A 15249-nucleotide genomic window follows, 5' to 3' on the forward strand; every position below is an offset into this window, starting at 1 on the left:
AAGTCAAGGAGAATTTTTATGAAGATTCAATAGTACTTTCCAAAAGTTGGGTACTTTTTTATGGTCAATAATAGAACTGTTAACATTTTTCACTGTGGAATGACAGCAGTGGATGCATGACTCAGTCATTGATTTCAATTTTGATTTGTGAATAATTACTCCAGATGATGAAGTGTGGGTTGCTATTCTCATCAGGAAGGAAAGTACCAGCCAGAGAGACAGTTTTCCACATCCTAGGACAGAATACAATTTCATGTGCTTCACCTCAGTGAGGACTCTGTGATGCCTGGAGTGAACTCTGGACAGAGGTGAAAGAGTGCTGATTTCCACGCAGGTTTTGCCAAGTTCTCAAGAGCACCATCTACTGAGTCTTTTCCTGCCATTCTTTGGGTCGGAAGTAGGCATGCCTTGCTTTCTGCTGTATGGTTTACGTAAGAATCAAATCAGATAATATGTGCAAAAGCAAGCTAAAAACCATAAAACAATACATAGACAAAAAGCATTTGAAAGGTATTACTATTCCTTATTCAAATCTGACTTTATCTTGCTTTTCTTTTTCTTTCTTTCTTTTTTTTTTAATAATAGAAAGAGACTTAAAAGAACACCTGAAGGGAGACAGGAAGAGAAACAGAATATGAAGAGGATTCGACCAAACAGAGCCAATGAAGGAGACAAAGCAACTTAAATAATAAGAGCAATTTTTAAAAATTAGACAAAAAGGAAAGGATACTCAGTACATAGTTGGTGGCTTAAGAAAATAAGATTTAAAAAAAAATTATGCTTTAAGTTCTAGGGTACATGTGCACAACATGAAGCTTTGTTACATATGTATACATGTGCCATGTTGGTGTGCTACACCCATTAACTCGTCATTTACATTTGGTATTTCTCCTAATGCTATCCCTTCCTGTTCCCCCACCCCATGACAGGCCCTGGTGTGTGATGTCCCCCACCATGTGTCCAAGTGTTCTCATTGTTCAGTTCCCACCTATGAATGAGAGTATGTGGTGTTCGGTTTTCTGTCCTTGTGATAATTTGCTCAGAATGATGGTTTCCAGCTTCATGCATGTCCCTACAAAGTAGGGAACTTATCCTTTTTTATGGCTGCATAGTATTCCATGGTGTATATGTGCCACATTTTCTTAATCCAGTCTATCTTTGATGGACTTTTGGGTTGGTTCTAAGTCTTTGCTATTGTGAATAGTGCCACAATAAACATACATGAACAAAAAGAGTCCTTTATTCATGATACTTTCTTGTTTCTTGCTGAAATAAATGAAAAAATCCAGTATGTCCAAATATCCTTTATAGCTAGGACAGGTGGTATAAGAAGCCAACTTTAAACAGCTTGTAATAAATATGCAGGGAAATCTGGATGTTAGAAAGTCCAATGATAAATTCAGTATAAATTTATCATAATGCATATTAAAAAGTTAAGTAAATACAAGCACCAAAAAGCCTACTAGAGCTAATAAACAAGTTTGTGAGATCACAGAATACAAAATGAACATATAAAAATGAATGACACCCATTTACAATAGTATCAAAGAGAATAAAATATTTAAGAATAAATTTAACAAAAGAAGTGTAACATTTGTATGCTGAAAACTACAAAATAATGGTGAGAGAAATTAAAAATCTAAATAAATCAAGACACATTCTATATTTATGGTTGGAAGTCACAATATTGTTAAAATACCATTTCTCCCTAAATTTACCTATCAATTTCAACAGAATCCATTTCAGAATCCCTGTGAGTTTTTTTTGTAGAAATTAAATGTTGATCCAACAAATTTATACAGAAATGAAAGTACTTGAAGCTTAAACAGTTTTCGAAAAGATGAACAAAGTTGTAGGACTCATATTGCCTAATTTAAAACATTACAATAAAGTTGTAATCCAGACATTATGATATACATAAAGGAATAGGTTAGATCAGTGAAACAGTGTTAGCGTCAAAAAATTTACCCCTACATTCATGGTCAATTGCTTTCCGATAAAAGTGCCAATTCAGTTCAGTTGTGGAAAAGATTGTCTTTTTACCAAATGGTGGCAGGACTATTTGATATCCACATAAAAAATAAGAAGAAGGAGAAGGAGGATGAGCAGGAGGGGAAGGAGGAAAACTTCATCCTTACCTCCTCATGGCATACACATAAAGAACTCAAAATGTATGACAGACCTAATTGTAAAATCCAATAACAGAGAGCTTCTAGAAGAAAACACAGGAAAAAATCGATATGATCTTGAGTTAAACAAAGAGTTTTAGATGTGACAGCAAATACACAATCTATAAAAGAAAAAAAAAGAAATTGTATTTCAATAAAATTAAAACATTTTGTACTTCAAAAGATAATAAAAAGAAAATAAAAAGACCAGTTCAGAAAATAAAAAGACCAGTTACAGACCAGGCAAAAACATTTCCGAATCATATATCTGATAAAATACTTGCAGCTAAAATGTATTAAGAACTCTTACATCTCAGTAGCACAGACAACTCTATATTAAAATGGACAAAAGGGTTTTTTATTTTTTTTAACAAAGAAGACATATGCATGGTTAATAAGCACATTAAAAAAAAACATCATTAGTTATTTTGGTAATGTAAACCATAACCCCATGGAGATATCACCATATGTCACTAGCATGGTTATAATTCAAAAGACAGATAATACCCAGTATTGGTAAGAATATAGAGAAACTAATCCTCTCACATTGATGAATGGGATGCAAATTGTTGCAAACCATTTGAGAAACAGTTTGGCAGTTTCTTAAAAAGTAAACTATGAGCTTATCATAGATTCCTACAATTTTTCTCCTAAGAATCTACTCAGTAGAATATGTGTATCCACACGAGGACTTTGACATAAGCACATACTGCAGAATTATTCGTAATAGTCAAAAACGGCAACATTCCAAATGTCTATTAACTGATGAATGAATCAACAAAATGTGGTATTTCTATGCAGTGAAATGGTAATCATGATAAATGACATGAATGAACTGCTGACATACATGACATACATGACATACATACTGAACTACATGACATACTGAACTACATGACATGGATAAAGCTAAACTATCGTAAGCCATACATTCACAAAGTTTTTCTTAAAGGGCCAAATAGTAAATGCTTTAGGCTTTTCAGGTCCTATGGTCTCTGTCAATAACTCAATTCTATTGTTACAAAAAAGCAGCCATAGACAATGCATAAACACATGAGCATCGTGTGTACCATGATAACTTTACAAAAAGGGGCAGTATGCCCACAACCCATAGTTTGCCCCAATCTGTGCTAAGTAAAAGAAAGCAAATGCAAAAGTCTACATATTATATTATTCCATTTACATTAAATATCCAGAAAAGGCATATTATAAGAATAGAAAACAGTAGATTCCTGGGTTTGGATGACAGAACTGGGAATGACTGGAAATGGACTTGGGGAAAGTTTTAAGGGAATATAGTAATGCTGTAATTGTGGATTATGGTGATTCTAGCACCTCTATATAAATTTACTAAATATCATTATATTTTCTACTTATTATGAGCAAATTTTGTGGTATGTAATTTAAACTTCAATACATTTTGGTAATGTGAACCATAACCCCAAGCTGTAATGAATAAACAAAAAGAAAATTCAAGACTAAATAAAATAAGCAGTTGTTCAATTCCTATCACTGGAAAGTGAAAAATATTTACAGAAAATAACTTAAATGCCCTTCTTGTTACCTTTGTAAGAAAAAGCAAATATTGGCAATTAATTATGAAAATATTTCTCATCAACTCATGACCAAAAATGAAGAGAAGTTTCAGAAAATTTGCCTGCTCTGTCTGATTGATTTTTCTGCTTCTAAATGATTCTCTCCAGTCTCTTGATAACTAGCAAGATTTACAAGCTCTGCCAATGTCAATTGTCACCCATGTTGCACAATATTCAGCATAGTCTGAAGACCCTGGTGAAAGGGGAAAACATAACAGATTTTCAATAAGTTGGTGTTGACAACTAGTAAAATGACTATAATTTTAAAATTTAATTAATAAATGTAAAAGTAGTAGTAGCTGAACTGTCATATTGTATCTTGAAAGCGTATATGGAAATATGTTTATAAAACATGCCTGTGATATAAATTTGAAAAATTCCAAAAAATAAAATAAGACTGAGAGAAGTTGGTAGTTAGTATATATATTTCAGATCAAAATATGAATTTCAAAAAAGCTAAAACAGTTTTAGGACATCATAGACTCATTCTGTCATGGTATGGAAATAATAAAGGTTCTACCTACACTTCCATGAGCTGATAAAACTAAACCTCACCCAAGCTATTTTGTTCTGGGTACTATATTTAAGAAAAATATTTTTAAAATTTCACAGAATGAAAGCACATAGTCAGATTGAATTACAAGTGCTCATGATGGACAGTGTGGTGATGAGTTCAGGAAACTTATTACATAAGGGAAGGGAAAGTTGAAGAATTAATCTAAACTTTGACCAAATATGAGATATCATTAGAATCATCTAATGATGAAATGGTTTGGCTCTAAATGTAATGAGTTTTCTAACACAGGATGTGTGTAATTAATAATTTATTCAGGATTGCAGCACTGTATTAGAGAAACAGCAATAAATGCCACTCATTGACTCAAAGGAGCTTCAAGTCTAGTGCTGAAGGAGGCAGGTTAAAGGAAAATTGTAATGAGTAATGACACAAGTTCAGGACAATGGGTGTCCTTGAAATCCTTTACAAAACTGAGACCTGGAGGACAGGAAAAGCTTCTTAAAACAGGTTACAACTGACCTGATATTTTAAGGAAGGAATAGGACTTATCCAGACAAAGAAAGGAGGATGGGATGTTACAGACAAAGGGATGTGCAAAGGCATAGAGACATTAAAATTCACAAATATTTATTATTCACAAACATTATTATGCACTATGCACCAAGCATTGTAGGTGCTGGAAATACAATAGTGAATAAAAAAATACATATGTAAGTTGTAAGTATGGTTTATTTGAAAATAAATACCACATGAGAAATGCAGCAGGAAAGAAACATATGAAGTGTCCTGAGGGGAAGGGTCACAGTTTTCAGTGGAGCAAATTAGAAAGTTCTCACTAAGAAGGTGATGTTGAGTAAAGATCTAAAGGAAATGCAAGAGCAGAGATCTCAGGCAGAAATGGCCACAGCAGTGCAAAGGCCCTAAGCAGGAGTGTTCCTGGTCTTCCCAGGGTGAGTGGTCCCGGGGGATGGATGAGAGTTGTAGGAATGTATCTGAGATGAGACCAAAGAAGTAATTATTTGCTCTAAGAGGACATATTGTTTCAGCCTCATTTAAGGTCTGATAAAATGAGAGAAAAGAGCTGTGAACTCCAAATATTTGAGACAGTCTCAGTTAATTTAGAAAGTTTATTTTGCCAAGGTTGAGAACATATACCCATGACACAGCCTCAGGAAGTCCTGATGACATGTGCCCAAGGTGGTCAAAGCAAAGCTTGGTTTTATGCATTTTAGGGGTACATGAGACATCAACCAATATATGTAAGATGTACATTGGTTCCATCTGTAAAGGTTACAAAACTTGAAGCAAGGACTGGTTTCTAGGTCACAGGTAGGCAAGAGAAAAACAGTTGCATTCTTTTGAGTTTCTGATTTGCCCCTCCAAAGGAGGCAATCAGATATACATTTATCTCAGTGATCAGAGGGGTGGCTCTGAATAGAATGGGAGGCAGGCTTGCCCTAAGCAGTTCCCAGCTTGACATTTCCCTTTAGCTTAGTGGTTATGGGACCCCAAGATTTATTTTTCTTTCACATTTCCCCCTCTTTCTTTTTAAAATTTTTTGGAGAACGCATTTTAGAAGAAAATGAGTCTCTTGTCTCAGGCTTCATCTGATCTCTCATGGCTAAGATGGTTTATATCTAGATGGGTAGGTCCCCAAGTTATTAGGAAAGCTCACTTTTAGCATGTTGCAAGTCTCATGACCTACAAAGAGAAAATAGGAGGAGGAGGGGAGAAAAACACCAATCAAAAGGAACAATCCCGGAAAATCAATATAGTCCACATTACTCTGAAGTCCATAGTACATCAGTAGGCAGGTATGAAAGTGGCTTATGTATGTAAATAGGTTTTTGTTATTTTCTTCTGAACTTGAAGTTGTCCAGTTTCAGTTCACAGGGCTTTAAGAAAGCACAGCTTAGTTTTCAGTAATTTCAAACTAGGAAAAATGAGGGGAAAAGGGAAACAAAGAAGAAAAAAATTGAAAACATTATTTTGGAGACTTGTAGCCAGGAAAAATTAAAATTCAATCCAAACTAAAGAAAATAATAAAAATTGTAAAACATCAGGTAAGAGTAGAATTTAACTGCAGGTGTATTACAGTTTTTGAAACAGATTTTTTGTCACTCCAGTTTCCCATTTTTACTATGACAAATCATAATAGGACTGATTTGCTTTATTACACCTTGCCTGATTATTTGTACAAAATGAGATAAGAAGAATTATGTTTTACATAAGCTTTTTAAATTGACTTTCACTTTGTTCCATAGAAGGAATCTCAGATAAATCTTTTTTAAAGAGAAAGCCAGGCATGGCTTTGTACCATTAAATCCTATGAGTTGTCTAAATTCCTCTCCTCTTGAGGTCCCAAGATAACCTTGGGCTCCTGGACCTGTCAGAAAGTGACATTCTTTGCTTACCACAGGTCAAGAACCCTGTATGTAGACTGTGCAGACAAGGTATGAGGCCAGTTTTCCAAAGGAGCTTTTATTGACTGTATAAGTTAGGTTTGATTCCTTAAAGGAAAGCACATCAATCCAGTTAAAGCTTTAGAAAATGACCAGTTTCTCCAATCGTGTCCTGTTGCAAAAGAAAACATTCTTATTGCACTTACACAAATAACTATATTGCCGTAAGTTAAGAATTCCTCACAAATACTTTACAAATTCTGGAGAAATCAGGCAGAGAGAAACAAATATGTTCCAAATTCTGTTCACAGGAGTATATTTTACTCAAATGCTACACGCAGTAAATAGCTCAAAAGTTTTCTTGACTCTGAAAAACAAAACAAAGAATTAGTAATGTCTTAAGCAAAAAACTCAAAATATTACTTTAGTCTTTAATTAGTTCAGTCCATGCAGTTAACTCTTGCTCTTCAAGATATTCATGGACATTCCAACTCTCCATGAGAGTCCTGAAAGTTTTAGTCTATTCTAATTTCACAATCTCCAAAGTTATCAGAACCCCGAATTCAAGAACAACTGTTAGAATTTATAGCTGATTATAAAACCACCTTCTAAAGAGGACCAAAATAAGGCAACAACTGTCTGTGGATGACAAAGTTTTAAGGACAGCCATAGTCAAAGACACAATTGACAAGGAAATTTGTTACCTTTGTGGCATGCAATAATTTAACATAACAATTATAATTATTAATGACAATGTACACTGAGTCATATCAGAATTGTAGGAGTTTCCCATAATTTTGGAACACATACCGATAACATATTTATACAAATACAGCTCAAAGAAGGTCAAACATCATTTCCTATTTGGCAATGCTTCCTTTATAATTGTTATACCAAATAAGCCAAATATATCATTTTTGGACTTTAGAGAACCTAATGTATTAAAGGATTAATTAGGTCAGAAAAATTCATAACTTGTAATTTGATTTTGGAAAGTTTGTCAAATATCAAAGGTTTATAACACTTGATATCACAAAATAGAATTGCAGGTTATCGTAAAATAAGTCATTCATTCAACCAAAGTGATAACTCAAGGATTTCATGAAAAGGCAGAAACACTTTTTTCTGAGAGAGGAGTCTTAATTTTCCAAACAATAAGCCCTAATAAGAACAGCGTAAAGCCAATTAAATTTGTTTTTCAAAATTTTATAACAATATATACAATTTTAATTATCTTGACCATAAGAGATAATTTCCATAAGTCTTTTTTAACCTTTATTAAGGAGTCTGTTAATGCTTCAAGAAAACCTTGTTATTCTGACACAGGGGCCCATATGCTGGTTTTGCATCAATGTACATTTGACATTAATGGCTAATTTATAGAGAAACTGAACTTATTTATCTCTCAAAATTGGTCCTTAAAACCTGTTCCACAACTATCCCAGGACCTTGAGGAGTTAAATAGTTTTAATTTCTGGCCCTGTGTCTCAGAAATACAGTTTACTTGATTGGCACCTGCTATAGGGACTGAAGATGAGGTTTTGACTGCTATTGGTGTAAAGATTTAGCAGTACATGGTTTCCTTTTAGACCCAGGCATCAAAGCCCTGTAATTTAACGGCACAAGGACTTTAAAGCACATACAGAAAGTTACATGAATGAATAACCAAAGAAAAAAATTAATCTAAATTTTTTCCTAAGCAAACCAAAACTTTATAATAATGGCATAAAATTATTTCAATAAAACATAAAATCTGTTATAATTTATTAAGAGTAAATCAATCCCTTAAGAAAATTTTATTTTTCTAACCAATTATTTAATGTATAAGTGGATTTTTATATTAAACCAAATTTCTAGAAAGATCATCATAATTTCCATTTAATTATAGACAACTTGATTATATAACAACTTTGTTTTTTTTCTTAAATAAATCCCTTTATTGTGACTTACACAGACCATTCATTACATGCTTGGACTTTGTGGTTTGACCCAAACATCCTTCTTTCTTAAACAACGAGTAATTTTATTCTAAGACTAAATTTCCCAAATAAGATTCTTTCTCATATAAAATTATTTCTGTTTAAGATTTTATCAAAAAATACCCTTTTGTTTTTATAACCATTTTTACATCTCTCTTATTTCCTGGTTCCTTTTACCTTGTTTTATATATAACCTTTAGATAAGCTTTGAATTAGACAAAAAATTCATCTTTTTAAAAAGGACCTTTTTTAGAAAGAATGTTTTCCTACAATATACTTTTATTGGAAAATACCTCAATAATAAAGTATCTATTATTGAATTTAACATAACTTTAGATTCTAAATTATGAAAAGTTTGTCTACAAGTATTTACTCAATACATTTACGAAATTATTTTAATCATTTACCTAGATTATTTATGAAAACTGTGATAATTGTTAAAGTTATGAAACCACCATTGCAAACTTGTAACTGAGGCAGTGAAAAAGATCTGAAGTAAATGACCCCATCTTGCTTCTAACTTCCAAGCTGTCCTTGTTAATTCTTAAGTGTAGGCTGAACTAACTTTGGAAATAAATTATAATTTAACTTTGAAACAAAGATGATAACAGTCCTTTCCCAAAACAAACCTCCTTTCTGACTGTGGTCTAGACTGTCTAAAGCCACAAGATTAGAAGTTATAATTATTTTACTAAATAATTCAAGATTTAGCTATTTTTATTAAACTAATATCAATATCTTATTTATCAAAAATTACACAAGCAAAGATTATTCTATTTGGGGCTGGGTTTTTATAGTTTTGTAACCCCTATGCCAAATTTTGACACCTATGGCATTTGGCAGGGATAAGTACGAAACTGTTTGATTAATAAATGCAAATAAAAGTATATGCTGACAATAATTAATACATCACTAATATTAGTTTACCAATAATTTTAAAGCTAGCTTATTTATTAAAGATTTTACTTGGGTTATGTAAACTCAGAAAAGCATTTGACTAGTCTTTCCTTTTCTCTGATAAAGTATTTAAGTGTTTTATTTTTATTCAAGCCAATTAACTAGAACTCTTTTATATAGTTTTAATAGTGAAATACTGTGTACACAACACATAAATACGTAGATGTTTTAGGCATACCAATAAAAGTACATCTTGTAGATTCATAAGACCTTTCTTTTTTCCTGATCTTAGACTAGCAAACTCTTGATAACCTGTTTCGTTACTCTGGCAGTTGTCAGCTAATAGCCCTAAATCGGCAAATTGAAGGCAACAATTCTTAGGTGAAAATCAAATAGCAAAATTTACATCTCAAGGTACAGAGAGAAAAAGTGTGGTGATGATAGAGGGAGATTAAAGATGGATGCCAAATCAAACATGAAATCATTAGAAATCTATCATAGGATTATATAAGGAGATCAATTTATTTAGATAGGGACTACCTATATTTTAACTGGATCTCTGAGCTCTGGGCAGAGCCCACACTGAATCCTAGGTCTCCAAAAGGGAAGAATTATTATGAGGCTAGACCATGTGATGCTTTTACAGTGCACTTAATTTTATTTTTAAACAAAGACATTTCTAAGTGTCTAAATTACACTCTCCCTTAAAAACCCAAGAGGAGCCTCTGTTACAATGACAGTTTTAGTCAAAAATTCAGGTAGCACAATACAAGATCAAGCAGTTTAAGAGCTGAGATGAACTTTTCTGTTTATACTCTTGGGGTCCCAGAAATAACAGAGGTTTCTCCCTAAAAGTGAGTCTGGCACCTTCTCCATTTTCTTTAAGAAATCTCAGGCTACTTTAAACTATTTTAGTTCCCTCATGCAGCAGAGGGTGCAAGAGAAAGGAGAGACAGCAGAAGTAAATGAAGAAGATGGAATTTAGTCAACTAAGAAGAAAAAAAAATTGCTCAAAAAAGACCAAGTCCTAGGAGAAAAAAACAAAAACAAAAACATAAAGGCTTTTTAAATACAAACACGCACACATAGACACACATATTTTGGATGTTAGCTTTTAATTAATCTGACTTTTAACCATTGAGCTTCTTCAAAAAAATGTTTTATCTCATTACCATATGTCACCTAGGACAAATTGCTGCTATTTCAGGATTATCAATATGAAACCAGAAAGGGCTTAATTTAGGAACCAAACCCAGGCTGTCATGATGAAAAAAAAAGGAAGGCAGAACTTTAGCTAGGGAATTGCAGTGTGGGGTGATACCTGTTGCTCTTTCAGTTTGACATGGCTAGCAAAAAGGTAAAAAGCTGGCCTTGTTACATAAATAAAGCCTCTTAAATAGCCAAAACCGAAAATTGCTTTTATTTTCTTCCCTTTTGCTGGTTGTTTTTCTCCCCCCACCACACCACCTTTTGTGTGTGCATGTGGTGGGAATTTAGCCACTTCAGAGGCCTTCTTCCCCATTATTTAGAACTTTCCTTCGGATTTGATTGAATCGAACAGAATTGGTCAAACCCAATGGGAAAAAAATTGAAACAACTACAAAATCAGAAACAAACAACAACAAACAGTTAAGCAAAACAAACAAACAATTGCACAACTTACATGGTTACTGCGCACTCTAATCATAAGGAGAAATTAAGACCAGCTGGTTGTTAATCTCAACTTTAGGCAAGACAAACTCCAATTCTTACTTTGGGATGAGTCTCAGGCTGAAGACTACTCTCTACCATCTGAGAAGCAGGAAAACAAAAACACAAACACAAACAAAACAAAACAAAAACTCCATAAAGGAGTTACCTGCCTTCCGTCGTCATGGAGGCAGGAAAACTTGCCTTTCTTGTGTTGGAAGCAAGTAAATCTACAAAAAAATGGAGTTATACAGCAAAATGAACTTTAGGTATCAATCAAATTTGGGGAGATCAGAGATTCTCTGGAGGGGTTGCCTCCAGGCCTTAGCAAATTATCTTATTGGTTTGAGCCGTAAAGATAGCTCAAGCTGGTACCAAGCACAGATAAGAAATTTGTCAAAGGTTAGGGGCACCTCCACTCAGAATCCCATCGTGGTTGCCAAAATGTGAACCCTCAATATCTGGGACGGGTTTCAGTTATTCTAGAAAGTTTATTTTGCCAATGTTGAAGATGCATGCCCATGACACAGCCTCAGCAGGTCCTGACAACATGTATCCAAAGTGGTCAGGACACTGCTTGGTTTTATACATTTTAGGGAGACATGAGACATCAACCAGTATATGTAAGAGGTACATTGATTCTGTCTGGAAAGGCCGGACAACTCAAAGCAGGGCGGGGGTGGGGGTGGGGGGCTTCCAGGTCACAGGTAGGCGAGAGATAGATAAGTGGTTACATTCTTTGAGTTTCTGATTAGTTTCTCCAAAGGAGGCAATTATGCATTTATCTTGGTGAGCAGAAGGATGACTTTGAATAGAATAGGAGGCAGGTTTGCCCTAAGCAGTTCCCAGCTTGACTTTTCCCTTTACCTTAGTAATTTTGGGGCCCCAAAATATATTTTCCTTTCACATAATTCTTTCACAAAACTTGAATGTATTCAGAACACTCATAAAAAAATGAGCAGGGGTTGCAAGAAGTAAAGATAAATTGGGCAAGCAGGCACAATTCTGTCCTGGAGCCCCCTGCGTAGGATGACCACTGGCCAGGTTTGTTCACAACAGCCTAGTATGCTCCTGTTGTCCTGGAGCGATTTTTGGTAGCACCCTATTTCATTCTCAAAGCTATCCTGGTTTAGAGACTACATTTTATGGTGCCTAAATTCCAATTTGTATGACCCCACTACATGAAGGAGCATGCTTTTGGACTTACAAGAAAAGCGAAATGCTGGAGGCTGGCAGCACATGAGCTCAACGTGGAGGCAATGTGGTCAAAACCAGGCTGGAGGCCAGAGACCTGTGCCATGGTGCAGGCGAGACCTGCTCAAGGCTGCATTCAGTGCAGCGCTGGCATTGAGGGCAACTCCAGGCACAGAGAAGCCTGTGTTCATTTAGTGACTCCATTCTCCATCGTAGCTTGCACTTCTCCAGGGAGCATCCTGGAAGACAGTCTGCTGTCACACGTGCTGTCTTTAGCTGGGATGTGGTTTTTTTTCCCCCTTAAGAGAGGATTGTTTGTTCTCTATAGAGTGCAGTAAAGGCTTGTGCCTTAGTATCCCGTTCATGCTTCATGAGCAGTGGTTCTGACCCCAACATTAACAAGTTCAGAAATCATTAGACGATTTGGTTGAATATTCTGGAATGCTATCAAGTACAAAACACCCTACTCAAAAGTGCTTATATCTGCTGAATGCCTCTGAAATGGAGCATAATTCACTATTAGCATTATAGTTTTATGCCACAGCATCTGTTATGTAAGTAACTTCAATCTCATAAAAAATTTACAAGCAGTAATGCTACTCTAATTCTAACGAACTTCACCAGACAGCTGAATCAACTAAAGAACCAGAGTCTGGCTTCTTAAGCAATGTTAAAAGCAAATAAATTCTAATTTTTGTTTTCAATAAACTTCCCACATAAGAAGACTATTCATCTTGTGCATGATGGGGAAAGAAATTAGCATTAATTGAGTAACCATAATACATTAGACAACATTTAAGTATTACCTAATTTTTGATTTTTTTATTTTTAATGATTATGGATGCATAATAGTTGTACATATTTATGGGGTAAATATGATATTCTGATACAAGCATACAAAATGTAATGATCAAATAAGGGCAATTGGCTATCCATCTCCTCAAGCATTTATTATTTCTTTGTGTTAGGAAGATTCCAATTCTACTCCTTCAGTTATTTGAAATAAACAATTATTATTGTTAACTCTAGTCACCAAACATCTACATTTTATTTTGTTTTTTTCTCTCTTTTTTTTTTTTACAGCTTATTCTTTCTATCTAATTGTAATTTCATTTCCATTAACTATCCCATCTTTATCCTCCCTCCCACAATGCTTCCCAGTCTCTGGTGACCATCATTCTACTCTCTACCTCTTATATCCTGAGGTCATTATCATGGGAAAATTAGATAATGTCATCATGGCCTCAGAATGTAAGTCTTATCTAATTTAAAGATTAAAAAACTGAGGCTCACAACGGTTTGGTAACTTGCCCAAAGACATTTAGTAGGTGGCATAAACTTGAACTTTAAAGCCCCACTTATTTCACTAAAATGCAGTCTCTGTTACTGTTTACAACAAATATTCTACCGTATTGCTGATAGATCAACAGTCTAATTGTCTTTAAATATAGAAAACACATTCCATTAAATACACTGGTGTTGGTGTCCTTTTTATATGTAAACTGACTGGGTCATTTCCTGGGATGATTGATATGTTTCACAGAATAAATTGGTAATAATTCTAATGGACACAGATAGACTTCACTACATTCAAGTAACTGTTCTACCTACTTTGTATATGAACTCGTCTCATCTTCTCAATGATACTATAGGGTTACTGGCACCATTCTAGTGATAAAGAAAATGGAGTGCCATGAAGCTAACAGGAAAACTGCCTGAATGTGGTTTTGTTGATCACCTGGGCTGCCTGGAAGCCTGTGAGCTAGGAACGTTCCCTCAGGGACTGGCACTGCCAGTTAATTGACTCGAGTCAAAGGTGGTGAGACTAATTTTTAACTTAGTCTTGCAAATAAGTGGTTATTATTATTTTACTGTAAATAATTTAAAAAAAAATTTTTTTAAATAGAAGGCAGTTTTAGAGTGCATAGGCAGAAACAAATAACAGTACAGCCAGAATAACATAACATTTAAAAACAAAGAAATAAGTGACTTAGACAGTGTTTCACTTAACAAAATTTAGAAAAAAAATACAGTTCAAAATATATGCCATAAATGTTGCAAAACATAAGATCTGCCTCAAAGTACAGATTGGATTGATTATTTCTGGCAAATGCCTAAGGTGTCTCTCACAGGAAGAACCCATGTGGCTTCATTTCTCAGGTTATGCTTTCACTAATAATGGTTTCAGTTAGATATAACTTTCTACTAAGTTGAGAAACAAATGTTTCACCTCTGCAAATTAAAAGTCTTGTCCTGGCCTATACTGTGATATGAAAAATTATTTCAAAGGGAAGGGCACATCTAAACATGAATGACCTTGGAAGCGAAAATTGGAAATTTCACTTTCTGCTCTAGATAAATCAACACCTCAGATATTCAAAAGATATAGAAAATAGACACCATATTAACGCATTGTTTTAGATTATTTTCATATATTAGACAGTTTTGTGTACACAGAAAAGAGAATATTCAATTTTGCTTTGGAACACAAGATATTTATTTATAACTTCTATAATGTTAGAGGTATTAACAGGCTGCCCTTCTATTACTTTTATAATTTTATAAAAGTATAAAAATTACTTTTATAATTGATTGTATTCAAAGTGCTCTATGGATTCCACAGAAATAAACATTGATGAGAACAAAACATTAAGCAAATTGTTTTATTTTGGTTATTACTATATTGGAAACTTGTCTTCTTAATCTCATGGATTTTTTTAGATAGAAATGTATGATTTATTGCACATAAAAATTTATATGAGTATGGATTTTCTTCAGTGTTGGTCCTCAAATGCAATGAACACCATG

Source organism: Macaca nemestrina, chromosome 4, assembly GCF_043159975.1.
Source record: "Macaca nemestrina isolate mMacNem1 chromosome 4, mMacNem.hap1, whole genome shotgun sequence".
NCBI lineage: Eukaryota > Metazoa > Chordata > Mammalia > Primates > Cercopithecidae > Macaca > Macaca nemestrina.